The 15,775-nt window shown below is 47.7% G+C and overlaps 1 protein-coding gene across 2 annotated transcripts in view; it reads right to left on the reverse strand.

Annotated features, from left to right (window-relative positions):
• Positions 1–15,775, reverse strand: part of CCDC47 (coiled-coil domain containing 47) — a 93,406-nt gene that overhangs the window by 22,057 nt on the left and 55,574 nt on the right. The gene's annotated exons all lie outside the window — the stretch shown is intronic.

Genomic DNA, 15,775 nt, shown 5'->3' on the forward strand with positions numbered 1-15,775 from the left:
TTGTAGAAAGAGTGAGCTACAAATGGCTTTCCTACACCACTCTAATGCATCCACATCATTTTGTTTAATTCAGGGGTCGGGAACCTTTTTGGCTGAGAGAGCCATGAACGCCACATATTTTAAAATATAATTCCGTGAGAGCCATACATTAACTACAACCACCCAACTTCCTGACCCCCCAAGACCTACGAAATTAATTTACTACAACCCCCTACTCTCCTGACGCCCCCCAAGACCTGCCAAATTAATTTACTACAACCCCCCACCCTCCTGCCCCCCCCCAAGACCTGCCAAAAGTCCCTGGTGGTCCAGCAGGGGCTCAGAGCTCGCAGACAAATCTTTAATAAAAAAGTAAAAATCTAACAAACCCCCCACCCTCCTGACGCCCCCCAAGACCTCCAAAATTAATTTACTACAACCCCCCAAAAGTCCCTGGTGGTCCAGCGGGGGTCCAGGAGCGATCTCCTGGACTTGGGCTGTCGGCTGCCAGTAATCGAAATGGCGCCGACAGCTCTTTGCCCTCACTATGTCACTGGGGTCAACCAATGGCGGCGGCAGCCCCTGTGACATAGTAAGGGCGAAGGGCCGTCGACGCCATTTTGATTACTGGCAGCAGACGGCCCTTTGCCCTTATTATGTCTCAGGGGCTACCGCCGCCATTGGTCGACCCCAGTGACATAGTGAGGGCAAAGGGCCGTCGGCGCCATTTTGACAACTGGCAGCCGACAGCCCAAGTCCAGGAGATCGCTCCCGGACCCCCGCTGGACCACCAGGGACTTTTGGCAGGTCTTGGGAGGGGGGGGGGGGGGTCAGGAGGGTGGGGGGTTGTAGTAAATTAATTTTGGAGGTCTTGGGGGGGTGTCAGGAGGGTGGGAGGTTTTGTTAGATTTTTACTTTTTTATTAAAGATTTGTCTGCGAGCCAGATGCAGCCATCAAAAGAGCCACAAGTTCCCAACCCCTGGTTTAATTTTTATTGTACATCGCATTGATTTTTATTGAAGAAATGTGGTTCATCAACTCAAATTAACTAACTAGAACATATGTATGGTAGCCAAGTGTATACGGTTCCTTGGATCACTGAATTTGTTGCAGACTGCGGTATCTATTAGACTGGAAACTAATACAGAGTGCTGGGGCCTGTGAGTGCGCACTGACCCACAGGCCTACGCTGTTGCCATTGATGGTTTCCTACTTTGGATGAATGGGGGTGGGGGGGACTGGAGTTCTGCTGTTTTCTTTGTGTCATTATCTGGGATCAGGTGAATTTTTCAGTGTTAAAATCGAGTCACGCTGGATAACATTTTGGGACATGCTATTCTAAGAATTAAACAAAGCCAGATTCCAGTACACAAAAGCTGATCTACTCATATTTAAGTAAGCAGTTGGACCCCTTCTCCCCTAATAGATTGGATTGAAATGTTGGTTGTGTGCTGAATAAACTCTAAACTTGAAAATATCAATTCCTGTCTGCAGTGGCTTTGGTTTTTCTTGATCAGGGAGTTTCCTTCTGCCCCTCTGAACTTCCAGCTCAGTTGGAACAAAGCTGGGATCTGGTGCCAGGAGCCTTCATTCATAAATACCAGGAGATTTTTCCCCTATTTTATATCTTCTCTTTCCCACTCCCAATATTGCATCAACAGCACTCAGCTGCGGATCATGCACTAGAATCCTTCCTAGAATCATGGGGCCTCTTAATCCAGCCATTAGGCAATGACTTTGATACCTTCCTGCCTGGGGTTGTGAATGCTGCCTCAATGGCATCCCCTGCTGATTCCAGGAGTAGAAGACCCGACTTTGGGATTGAATTGGGGTATCGTCCCCATGACAGTGCATAGCATTTACCACCTGAGCCAGCCCTTCTTCAGATATTTTAAAAGTGCCATGAAAGGAAAATGGTTCCTACCTGTTCATTTTCATTCTAATACCACAGATCAGTCCAGACAAGTGGGTTTTACCTCCCTACTAGCAGATAGAGTCATAGAAACAAAACTTTGAGGCACTGCTACATAACAGAGTGCTACCTGCAGTCCCCTCAGTATTGACCTGCTAAGATGTAACCCAAAAACCCTTTCTCGGGCTAACAGGGAAAACTATAGGGTTGGAGACCCCCAAAAGCTGGAGCTCAAAACACTCCCAAAAACGAAATCTGAAAAACCCAAACCATGATCAACAACTGCCCAAAAACCCTGTAAAGCAAACCACCAGTTGCCAAAAACAAAGTCTTTCAGCAGTGATTTGATGGGTCTCTGGATTGATCTGTGGTATTACAGGACCGAAAATTAGCAGGTAAGAACCAATTTTCCTTTCCTGAACATACCCAGATCAGTCCAGACAAGTGGAATGTACCAACGTCCCCTGGTGGTCCAAAGGGACATCCTAAGGATCATCTATGGAGTCCCCCCTATCCCTGGGGTCCACCTCCAACTCCGCACAACACAGTCCCAGACGATGCAGTAGGTCCCCAGACCCACTTGTGGCCCTCTTAGGCTTCTTCGGTGCGGATAGGGGAGGCCTGACCCTCGCCTGCTTCCCCTTCCCCCCCTTTCCTTGCCAGAAAGGCTTTATGCATCAAGATGATAAATTTCGGCAAAAATCCCTCAGGGCCATCCGTGCCTTGCTCCAGGCTGTTGTCAGAGTCCCCCTGAACCACAGGAGAAAACAGGGGAGGGGAATCTCTGGGCTGCCTAGTTAAAAAGGACTCCTGCTCGCGGCCCTCCCCCAAAGGGCGGGAAATCCGCTTCCCCCAATGCACCTCTGCTGAGGAAACCCTCCTCTCCAGAAGCACAACCGGGACAGAGGGAGCAAGAATTCAAGAGGCACATTTCTCTGCATGGTTCGAGCGCCATACCACGCGCTCCCGCACCAATGGCCGCCCCGCAGCCTGCAAACACCATTGGCCTAAATCACCGCTCTGGTGCCTGCCTTTCTTTTTCCTTAATCATGCTGTGCCATTTCCCACGGTGCGGAAAAATCGGCTTGGCACTACCACAGAAAAGACCACTGCTCTCAGGCCTCAGCATGGCCCCCAGAGATGCATGGGAAAACAAACGCGGCTGCACCAACCATGGCTGCGCCTCCTCCACTACAGGCCTAGCCGCTAATGCCGTCCCCCCCCCACACACACACCTGGGACACACGCAGACCGGCGCACTAGTTACTTTCTCTCTGCCAAGACCTGCAGCCCTCGCTGCCTCATGGCCTTAACTTCTGCCTCCCCCAGCAACCAGCTGATTGCCTTTCTGCTCCATTCTTTCTTTTTCAACTTTAAAACCACAGATACAAAGCTAAAAAAGGCACAGGGGTACTTCCCTGATTCTATGACTTGCAGACAGAGGCCCCGAGGAAAACAGTCCCCTGACTTTCAGGGCCCCCAGCACGATGGGGTAAGCACAAGGCAAGGGATCCCAAACACCGCCCCCCCCCCGACGCCCGGCTCAACCTAAGGGATGGCCCACCTCGGGGAGCTTACTCCGAAATTCTCCTACTTCAATTTTTCTCTCTCTCTTTCTCAATCTCAGATGCAGGGTTGCACCTCTACCATCTGCTGGAGTCAGAGAAATACTGAGGGACTGCAGGGGGGCACCCTCTGTTATGTAGCAGTGATCTGGGTATATTCAGGAAAGAGATGCTCGCTGTCATCAGTCTTCCTTCCTTGCCCTATGCTTATAAGATTTCAGGATTCTCACAGGACAAGCAGGATGGTAGTCCTCACATATGGGTGACATCACAGGATGGAGCCCTGTATGGAAAACTTTTCTGTCAAAGTTTCTATAAAGCTTTGACTGACACTGGCACACTGAGTGCACTGAGCATGCTCAGCCTGCAATTATCCCTGTGACCACAGGTGTCTCCCTCAGTCTTCTTTTCTCCGTTCTGCAGTAAGCATAGCGGTTATGAGCTCTGTGAGAAATTCTAACACTTTTTCCACACGGAAACACAAACTTTTACTTCACAAACACTTTTTCTCTGCACGGGTCTCCCTTTGCGTACATTTATTCAACGCTTGGTGAGTACTATGCCCTGTTTTTCGGTCGGTTTCTGTCACCTTCCTGGCCTGCCAACCGACTGCGGCCTTTCCTCTCTCTATGTTTTCATAGTTAGCCACACATAGCCTGCGAGTGTCCCTCTGTGACACGCTGCCTGGTTATTAGCGCTAGCAGGACAGGGACTTCCACGGTTTCCGTTGCCGCCAGGGCCTCTGTCGAATCCAGGTCCTTCGATTTCCTCAGTACCCTCGCGCAGTCGATGCCCCCATCGCTACCCCCTTCCAGACCGTCCTGCATTCTTCGATGCCATCGGTACCCCTCCCCCACAGTACATTGATGCCATCGATCCCTGCATCGATTCTATCAGTGCCATCCATGTTTTTCATCCATTTATTTTATTTATTTATTTATTTGAGTTTTTCTATACCGGCATTCACGGAGATTCGTATCATGTCGGTTTACATAAAACAGGGGTGATCAATACATTATAAACGTGTATAAATATAACATGAGTATACATTTTATATATTTACAAATTGGCACTGATTTTTCCCTGGGTTTCATCAATGCCATCATTGCCTGGATGGATGCCATCGATGCACACCCTAGAGTCATCGGTGCCATCAATGCCCGGATCGATGCCATCGTCGCCCAGGGCACTTCCATCGATGCCAGAGTCATTTCCATCGATGCCATTGTTTAATTTTATCAATGTCATCGATGTCCAGGATACTTCCATCGATGGCATTGTCGATGCCCAGGTTGATGCCATCGATGACCAGGTCCATGCCAATTCCATAGATGCCAATGCCGATGCCATTGGTGCCCAAGTCAATCCCATCGATGCCATCGACGCACGTGGCCATGCCATCGATGCCCGTGGCCATGCCATCGATGCCGTCAGCGCCCACATCATTTCCACTGATGTCTTCGACGTTCCTATCGATGCGGTCATCGACTGTCAATGCGGCATCATTTTTTCCGATGCCAACGATGTTTTTCGATTTCTCGATGCCACATCGTTTCCATAGATACCTATGCCGATGCCATCAGTGCTTTAGTCACTGTTATCCTTGCTCTGCCCGGGTCAACGACATTTTTCATATATATATATTTTTGACGATGCCCTCTAGGCCGATTTAGCCGCCATCGACACCATCAATACCGACATAGCACCTCCACATAATGCCCTCGCCTAAACACAGTGCTCCATGCTTTGGGTTCTTATTAAAGCCCTGTATTAGCCTACGACACTACATAGTGCCAGGAGCAGTGCAGGCATGCTGACAGTCCGTCAACATTCGCCATTCAAGACAGCGAGGGCATCCACCTCGGCGCTGGGGAAAGACCGGGCCAAGCACCATGGCACTCATTGTCACCGGCACGGTGACCATCCGCCACCAACACCATCCAGCACATCGGTGCTTTCCTTCTTGGTGCTGGAGAATGCCCGGACCGAGCAACATCACCACTGCCATCGCCACTGTTCCGCACAGTGCTGGCAGTCCTTGGTGGCTCCAGAAACACCAGAACGAGTTCCGAAGAATTCTGCATTGGCATCACAACACATCGAGCCGCTGCAACGAGGGCCAGGTTCACGAGTCATAATGGCTCCCCTGTACCCGAGGCGTGCCCCACCGACACTGGTGCGGGATTGTGGCCCTCCACAAATTACTGTGGTAGCGCCAGCCATGCTCAGCCTGTCTCCTCTATACCTGTGCTACCATACCAGGTTTCAGAGTTGAGACGGACGTTTACGTCCGACAGGCTACCCCTCGATGACTCCTGAAATCCACGGAGCCATCAATCTTCACTGGCTCGTCCTTCGGCGATCCACGTCAGATTGTAAGTACTCTAATCACACTTCAGCGGCATTCCCATTGAGATCTGTTCTCTAATTCGAGCCACATGGTTCGACAGGTTCTAGGTCGTCTGTCTTCCAAGAACCGTATTACTGTCACATATCGCTATTGCCAGCTATGTCAGACACCATACCAAGAGAACCTCTCTACCATTTATTTGGGATTGCATCAGGACATCCTCCCGTTGTCAGCAACGGGACTCTGTACTGATTAATACTCTGGCTTCTGGTTCCTAATTCAGGACCGAAGTTCCAGATGGATTCGCTGATCTGCTAAACATGAGATCCAGCAAATACTGCCTCAAGTGCAAGTCCACCTCGAAACCTGGTGACAGGTCTCGACGTTTTCTTGTACAGCACACAGAAATGCGGGTAAGACTTTACCGCTCACGCTCCCGTGGGAGGTTACATTTATTTATTTATTTGATTTCTTATATACCGACATTCCTGTAAAGAATACAGATCACACCAGTTTACAGTAAAACAGAACCTACATGATATCCAGGTTACATCAGCCCCGCCAGTTGGACACCTCTGGGTCTCTCAACTTGCCAGATGTCAGAGAGGCCACCCCACTCTGTACCAAGATTCATGGTACACTCCCCAGGACGCTACAAAGCGCAGGAGGGAGGGGGGTTGGGGAGTTTTAATTTCACTATTCTTTCTTTCAACAGAAAGTAGTTACTCTCCGCCCATCCTGGACCTCACTAACTTTCTTCAAAAGGCACAGGTAAAATGGTATCTCGTTCAGAGTAGTTAAATCACAAGCAGATTGTGATAAATTGCAGGAAGACCTCGTGAGACTGGAGAATTGGGCATCAAAATGGCAGAAGAAATTTAATGTGGATAAGTGCAAGGTGATGCATATAGGGAAAAATAACCCATGCTATAGTTACACAATGTTAGGTTCCATATTAGGTGCTACAACCCAAGAAAGAGATCTAGGCGTCACACATTGAAATTGTCGGTTCAGTGTGCTGCGGCAGTCAAAAAAGCAAACAGAATGTTGGGAATTATTAGAAAGGAAATGGTGAATAAAATGGAAAATGTCATAATGCCTCTGGTGAGGCATAATGTCACTCCATGGTGAGACCGCACCTTGAATACTGTGTACAATTCTGGTCGCCGCATCTCAAAAAAGATATAATTGCGATGGAGAAGGTACAGAGAAGGGCTACCAAAATAAGGGGAATGGAATAACTCCCCTATGAGGAAAGACTAAAGAGGTTAGGACTTTTCAGCTTGAAGAAGAGACGGCTGAGGGGGGATATGATAGAGGTGTTTAAAATCATGAGAGGTCTGGGGCGCTGTTGAGCCGCGCTACAAAATGGCTGCCTAACCCGCGAGCCCTGCAAATCCCAGCTCTTATAAAGGCAAAATCTGCACTTTCTGCCCGGCGAAATCGCTGCACGCTTGCTGCCCTCGACGGATAACACCTCCAGGATGACTTCCCGTAAGCGGACGACGGACCTCAAACAATTTTCGTTTAGCAAAGTCGCTGAGGAGATTGCCAGCGCGGGAGCAGAGCAGGCCCTTCGATCCCCGGAAGATGCTGACGTTGTAGCCAGCGCGTGCGAGCTGCCTGCGGATGTCTCTGACCAAAACACTGAGGGCTCGTACGCAGACCTACCGACTAGGGCCGAGATCAGAAATTGGTTCATGGAACTACGGGCAGATCTTAAGGCCCATAAAACAGAATTGTTAGCCTCCATCACTGAAGTGAAAGCGGACTTGTGTGCTTTGGGCCAGCGGGTAGATGAGTTGGACTCCCGCGCGGACACCCATAGTCAACTCTTTGACTCTGTGACTGAACAGGCTAAACAAACCTCTCTGGAAGTGGAAGCGCTCGCAGAAAAGGTAGAGGATATTGAAAACCGGGCGAGACAGGCGAATCTCCGCTTTAGGGGGGTCCCGGAGACGGAGCAATACCAGGATTGTGAGAACACCGTCGTTCTGCTATGCACCCATCTGCTGAGCTTAAACACCACGGATCTAGCGCCCAATGCGGTGGAGCCTAAAATAGACCTGGAAAGAGCACATCGTGCCCTTGGCCCCAAAAGAGATAATCAGCCTCGGGACATTATCGTAAAATTTCATCATTTTAGGCTGAAGGAACAGATCATACAAGCTGCTCGTGCGCACCCGGAATGGCGCTGGCAAGACTTACACATTTCGGTCTATAATGATTTGGCCCCTATCACTTTACAAAAACGATACCTGCTGCGTGAAGTGACGGCTGCGTTGCGACAAGCTGACATCCGATATAGATGGGCATTTCCCTTTGCGCTAGTATTTCAGCATAAAGGAATTTCATATAAAGTAAAATCGCCCATGGAAGCAGTGGACTGTTTCTTGCAGGCGGGCTTGGAAACCACATTCACCACGACAGCGAAGACTAACCCAGCAATGCCGAAGGATAACACTCCAAGATGGCGCCGGCCTGGGTCGGGGAGAGGACGCCTCCGCCGTCAGCGCTCACAACTCCGCGATCAAAGAGCGGCCGAGAGCTGAATGTTACTACAGCAGAGGCTATGGATGGCCATATTTATCTACTCTGTTTCAGTCAGCGTGAGGACTCACGCTCTGCAGTATGGACATATTTAGTAGTGCAAACTTCATAGTCAATGAGGTGCCCGGGCATCTTAGAAATGTTGTTAGCATGTTGCCTTTCAAGTTAAAGTTTCATTGATTTTTCTTAGCTGGGACGGGAATTGGGAAGGCGGTGAGGAGTGCCGCTTATAATGTACCCCGCGATTAATGATTCGCGTAAGGGAGGCGAATCTGACCCTGGCGGGGAGGGGGATGGTTGGAGCCTACTTGAGACCTTTTTTATGTATAAGCACCTATTTAATACATGTTTATCTAGACAATGTGCTGCACGACGTATTCTGGGAGACAGAAGTAGCAGGTGGGTGGTATCGGACATGGCGAGACTCACTCTGAGTCTTTCTCATTGGGTATTTCACAATGGTTAATGTAATATCGTTAAATGTAAAAGGACTTAATACGTATAGGAAGCGATACCTTCTTAAAAGGGAACTAAAGCAGCTTAGAGCTGATATAACTCTGTTGCAGGAAACACACTTACGTAGCAAATATAATCACCTTTTAAAGTCTAAAGATTACTCGCATACCATTTTGGCATCCAGTGGAGGCACCAATAAATATGCGGGGACCGGCATTCTTATCTCTGCCCAATTGGTATGTGATCTCCTTACACAGGTCATTGACCCAGATGGGAGGTACGTGTTAGTTAGACTGAGGGTTGGTTCTCAAATATACACCTTGGTATCCCTATATGCTCCTAATCGGGATCAAGAAGTTTTTTTCCAAAAAATATATAGCCTCCTATCTACACATGCTGAGGGAACACTTATTGTTGGGGGCGATTTTAACACCTCCCTCCGCCCAGCTCTAGATACCTCCCAGGGCCGTGTCAGTGCTAACTCGCCGACCCAACGCACTTTGAAAAGACTAATGGAGGGCTGGCAGCTGGTTGATGTTTGGAGGCATAGGTACCCTCATTCACGGACATACTCATTTTACTCTGCTCCCCACAATAGCTACTCCCGGATAGACTACCTGTTGGTGGATAAATTATTATGTAACCGGGTACGTAAAGTAGACATCGGGGCCATTACGTGGTCAGACCATGCTCCGGTGTCTATGGAAGTGGATTTGGGAGTTCGAGAGGAGGGCGACCGCTTTTGGAAGCTCAACGAGTCCCTCTTACAGGATGATTCGTTTGCAAAAGCGCTAGAGGCACAAATACAAGAATACTTCCTATTGAATGCAGACCCTGGAATATCCCCCAGCGTGTTGTGGGACTGCTCTAAAGCAGTAGTACGGGGTTTATTCATAGCCAGAGGTACGGCGTGTAAGCGCAAGCAAATTCAAGCTAGATCCAACCTGGTATCTCAAATCACTAATACAGCGAAGGATCATATGCGGACGGGATCCCATCGCTGCTATTCTAAGCTTCTGGCGCTTAAGTCAGAGTTACGTCAATTGGACAATGCTCAAATAGCCCACTTTCTAGATCTCACAAAGCAAGCTTACTTTGAGGGGGGAGACAAGGCGGGGCGCCTATTGGCTAGGCAGTTGAAAGCTCGTATATCTCAAAATAATATCTCTAAAATTAAAGGGTCTAATGGAAGTATGATTACTGACTCCTTGGGTATTCGAGAGGAATTCTCCCGCTTTTATGAGAAACTTTACAGTACGGAGGACTCTGTCCAAGAACACCAGATTGAGGAATATTTGCAATCTGTTACCTTGCCTATGCTTACTCCAGAGCAATGTCTTTCCCTTGATTCTCCGATTACAGCAGGGGAGGTAATTACTGTAATTAAATCTTTGAAATTGGGTAAATCTCCGGGCCTTGACGGCCTGTCAGGCGCCTATTACAAAACATTTGCCAACACAGTTTCAGAGCCACTTGCGCAGTATTTTAACAGCCTCCGCGAAGCAGGATCCATCAGTTCACAGGCCAATGTAGCCGGTATAACTGTGCTAGCTAAACCGGGCCGTGATCCAACATTATGCAGCTCCTTTCGGCCTATATCCTTAATTAATGTTGACCTTAAGATACTTGCGAGGCTTCTTGCCCTGCGCCTTAACAAAATTCTCCCTGGGTTGATTCATTCGGACCAAGTGGGCTTTGTTCCGCACCGTATGGCGGCCGATAACATTCGCAAGGTGTTGGATCTGGTCTGGTGGGTGCAGAAGGAGAAGGAGCCGGCGGTACTGCTTTCAATCGATGCTGAGAAAGCATTTGACTTGGTTCACTGGCCCTTCCTTTTCCACACTCTACATAAGATGGCCTTTGGTCCCTTTTTCATAAAGTGGATACAGAAGTTATACGATCATCCGCAAGCACGGGTCAAGGTGAATAATGGGTATGGCTCGGCATTCCAAATTGGGAGAGGAACGAGGCAGGGGTGCCCACTGTCTCCCCTACTTTTTGCTTTGTATTTGGAGCCCATGACCACTAAAATACGACAGGCATTGGATATCGTAGGCGTTACTTTAGGGGACGCCCAATATAAACTTTCGCTATTCGCGGACGATATCCTTCTCATACTGACGGAACCTCAGCAATCCCTTCGGGGTGTCATGCGGGAGCTTCTTGCCTTTGGACAGGTTTCTGGCCTTAAAGTGAATTTAGAAAAATCAGAGATACTTAATCTGACTTTAACGGACCAGGCACGACAGGCCATTAGCCAACAACTCCCCTTTAAATGGGCAAAGTCGTCAATTAAATATTTGGGTGTGCGTATATCTCCGAACCTACCTGATTTGTTTGAACTTAACTATAAACCACTTATCGCTAGAACAGTTACAGACTTGAGCAGGTGGAATAAGGACGCCTACTCCTGGCTTGGCAGAATTGCTATCATTAAAATGTCTATTCTGCCTAAATTCCTGTATTTGTTTTCTTCTTTACCCATTTATATATCCGCGGCCATCCTTAGATCCTGGCAGAAGAAAATTTTTGATTTCATCTGGAGAAGGAGACCACAAAGGGTGGCAAGGCAAGTGTATTTGCCCAAAGATCAGGGCAGTATGGCAGTCCCTAATTTCACTTGGTATTATAGCGCTTCCCAGTTACGAGCTTGCATAGACATGTATAGGCGGGCGGCACCAAAGCAATGGGTTCAAATTGAGCAGGCTATTGTGGGCCCCATGGAACTCGGGGCTATGATGTGGCAACCTCGTAATACATGGCGGCCACTCTGAAAGATGCCTCTTACCTTGAGAGTATCGATGCGTATCTGGACCCAATGTAGGCGGGGTCTAGTGGGCCGATTCTCCTATTATTATCAATCCTCCCTACAGAATAATACTCGGTTTCCCGCGGGCTTCCAGTCACCCGGGTTGGTGGCGTGGAGGACACGGGGTTTAAATACAATTGGTCAACTGTTTCATCAAGATACCCTCATTCCTCCAGAAAGGCTATTTGCCACATACCACCTTGATCATAGAGATATTTATGCCTATGCTCAAGTGTCACATTTCATACGATTACTTCAGAGAACCTCCTGCCTGAGGCCGAGGCGCTCCTTATTGGAGTCTTATATTCTACGAGGTGGATTTATGGCTCAATGGGAAATAGACTTGGGGAAATCCTTGGGGGACGACATACGGGGTCAGATATTTTTAAGGGCGCGCTCCAGTTCGATTTCAGCTAAATTACAAGAGAATTGTTTCAAGATGGTTTACCGGTGGTATATCACCCCAGTCAAAATGCATAGATGCTACCCGACTCTCTATGTTGGAGAGCGTGTGGGGGGCGGGGATCCTACTTACATATCTGGTGGGAGTGCCCCAGGATTTCACCACTTTGGCAATCTATCTTTGACTGGCTTGGTCAGATTCTCTCTCTGACGCTCCCCGTATCTGTGGAGATGGCCTTGCTGCATGTATTTCCTGACATTATAGAATCCAACCATCACAGGTTTTGTGTACATGTATTCATTGCAGCTCGATCGCTGGTGGCTAGTAATTGGAAGACGGCGCAGGTACCTTCCTTACCGGATGTAATAGCCAAATTGCGCTTTTATCACACTCTAGCTTCCTTAACTGCAACGAAGCATCGTTTAGAAGCTTCCTTTCATAAGTCCTGGAAACCTTTTATAGATTACCTGTCAAGTCATTGATACTACTCATCTTATCTTGGCATTCCTCAGAATCGGTTCAGTGTATTATTATCACATGTGTATTAGTTGTACCTTTATTTATGCTTATCTCATGTACCAGTATCTCTTGCAAGAGCTAGAATTTTGTATCTCTTTGAAGATTATGCTGAGTTATACAGCTCCTGTAATGGGGGGAGGGGGGGGGATAATGGCTTGCATTATGTTATGTTTGGACGGGTATTCTACGACTACCTCAACATGTTTGTTTTACTTGTACAATGGAATGCGGTTATACTGTTGTTGGTACTTGTTTAAACTTTAATAAAAGACAAATTGTAAAAAAAAAATCATGAGAGGTCTAGAACGGGTAGATGTGAATCGGTTATTTACTCTTTCGGATAATAGAAAGACTAGAGGGCACTCCATGAAGTTAGCATGTGGCACATTTAAAACTAATCTGAGAAAGTTCTTTTTTACTCAACGCACAAGTAAACTCTGGAATTTGTTGCCAGAGGATGTGGTTAGTGCAGTTAGTATAACTGTGTTTAAAAAAGGATTGGATAAGTTCTTGGAGGAGAAGTCCATTACCTGCTATTAAGTTGACTTAGAAAATAGCCACTGCTATTACTAGCAACGAAAACATGGAATAGATTTAGTTTTTGGGTACTTGCCAAGTTCTTATGGCCTGGATTGGCCACTGTTGGAAACAGGATGCTGGGCTTGATGGGCCCTTGGTCTGACCCAGTATGGCATGTTCTTATGCTTCCATAGCGCAGTAAGTAGATTGCCTCTAATCTTTCTATGTGCTTCATGGTGAGTCAACAATATTACAATCCCAAGCTCTGCCGGTTGCACCAGCTTCGGCAACTGGGGTATTTCATTAAATCACTATCGGTGACTGCTGTTTCTCTATGGAGTACAACATAATTCACGCTTTTCCTTGCATGGACAGCTGCATAACCACAGTCAAACCAAGCAAGGAGCTCTAACTTCGTCATGACTCACTATAAATCTACTACCTGGGATTGCTGTCACTGCCATAAATCCCTTATAGAACACTTCTGGACACCACAGTCACAACGACCTTCCTGTCCAGCAACCGCGCAGACATTCTAACAAATTCCTGTATGTCCCTGCACGCATATTCCATAACTTCAGCCCCTCAATTCTTTCATTGTCGGGCCATGAGGTTTTTTCACTATGCACTTTCCTCATAGATCCAAAATTGCTATGGGTTAGGTTCAGTGAAATTTCATTATCAGTGGGTCTAAGCTGTTCAACCGCTTTCGTCCCTCATCCATATTGCAGATCTAGAACCAAAATCTAGTCTGGTCCTGCTAATGCTCGCATTTACTCAGGGTTGTAAAGTTTGACCTATCATCTTCTCAACCCAATATGCGTCTATTCCGCTCCAGCCACAGTTTCACATGAACTTCCTGGAGCTTGTAGCCATGAGTTATGCCCTTATGCCTTCCAATACTGCCTCTGCAACAAATCTTTGTGCATACAGACAGACAGCATAGGGACAATGTGCTTTTCCAACACACAAGCATGCATAACCTCTTAGCTGCTTTACCCTTGGCCCTTGCTTGCTCCATGCATCTTCGGCCACGTACAGACTTACTGAACGCACTAATAGACCTTCTCCATATAGGTTTCCAACCTCTCGAATGGTCTCGGATTACATGTGTAGCGAGAGAAATTTTCTAGCGCCGAGGTCAACTGAACTTGCCCTCTGCGTCCGCATCGAACTATACAGTGCACGAATTCTCCTCCCTACACGTTTCCAATGCGTTCCTATAGGTGCCTTTGTTCCATCAAGGCCCTCTTATATGTGTCTCTTCCGCTGCCTCTCATAGCCAGCACTCTTCTAATGCTGAAACGGGACGGGGTTCACTGTTTCTCAGACTCAAGTCCTGGCCGAGACCAGTATGCTTCCCATACTTCTCGGTCTATCACACCAGCAACCAATTCGCCTTCTCGCAAGTCAGTCTCATATCATAGACTTACTGATGTTCTCAGGTACTGGTAGTGTCAAAAAAACCCTTCCACATCCAAATCCTACCATTCAAAATGGCATGATTTACCATATGACGCTTACAAAAGGGTTTTACCCTTTTTCTTTTTTCTACACCACTCTTTTTTCTTACTCCCTCAGATTCTGCTCCCCAGACATCCTTCCAATTGGCGTACCACTTGGGAGTGGGGATACCCGATTAACGGTTCAACCCCTTCTGAGTCAGCTTATCATGGATTATCCACTGATCAAGCCGCCTCTGTTTTCACTAGTCACAGAATGGGACATGTAATTCGTGCTTACAAGACTCATACGTTCTCCGTTCGAGCCTTTCCGTTCCTCTCACTTAACAGTCTGCCATGGGGAACTCTTTCCCTCATAGACATCACTTCTACCAACAGGGTCAGTGAGTTACACACCTTGTTACATACTCACCCAACCCTGTGTTCCTCCGTGACAGAGTGGTTTTACGTTTTCAACTTCATATCCTTCTTAAGGTAGGCGTTGCATCTCACCTTACTCAGAATATACTCTGCCCACTATCCCAACACCTCTCTCTCACCAAAGCGAGAGGGTTTTTCCACTCCTTGGACTGTAATAGTGTACTTGCATTCTATCTAGACCGCACTACACGCCATAGGAATTCCACCTAACTCTTTCCTTCTGTGGCAAGAGCCAAGCTGCGAGTTCCAGTGGGCAAACAGACCTATTCCTCCTAATTGACAGTCTGTATCCCTTTTTCCTACCAACAAGCAGGCATTTCACTACAACACTGTGTGTAACCACACTCTGTTGCGTCCGTCCCAGCCTCCATAGTTTACCTTCGGCCGGTGCTGCTAGTACATATTTATCAGGCTGCGACCTGGAGCTCTCTCCATACCTTCGCAGCCATTATTGCTTAGATAAGACTAGCCGGCATGCTCCATGTTTGGCCAGTCCGTCTACTCCTATTCTTTTCGGTTTAACTACCCAACATCCTTCCACCAACCCGTTAAGGGTTTCAGGATGCCCTCCTTACCAAATTCCACCCCCGTCGTTGCACCTTTTGCGCATCTTGGGTGCATTTGGTGCACTCTCGGGCATCCTCAGCTCGGTACCCATCCATATGTGAGGACTACCATCCTACTTGTCCTGTGAGAAAGCAAATGTTGCTTACCTGTAACAGGTGTTCTCACAGGACAGCAGGATGTTAGTCCTCACGAAACCCACCCGCCACCCCGCGGAATTGGGTCTGTATACGTTTCTACTTTTATTTTAGTTTCGCTTGCACTT

Source organism: Rhinatrema bivittatum, chromosome 12 (genome assembly GCF_901001135.1).
Source record: "Rhinatrema bivittatum chromosome 12, aRhiBiv1.1, whole genome shotgun sequence".
Classification (NCBI taxonomy): domain Eukaryota; kingdom Metazoa; phylum Chordata; class Amphibia; order Gymnophiona; family Rhinatrematidae; genus Rhinatrema; species Rhinatrema bivittatum.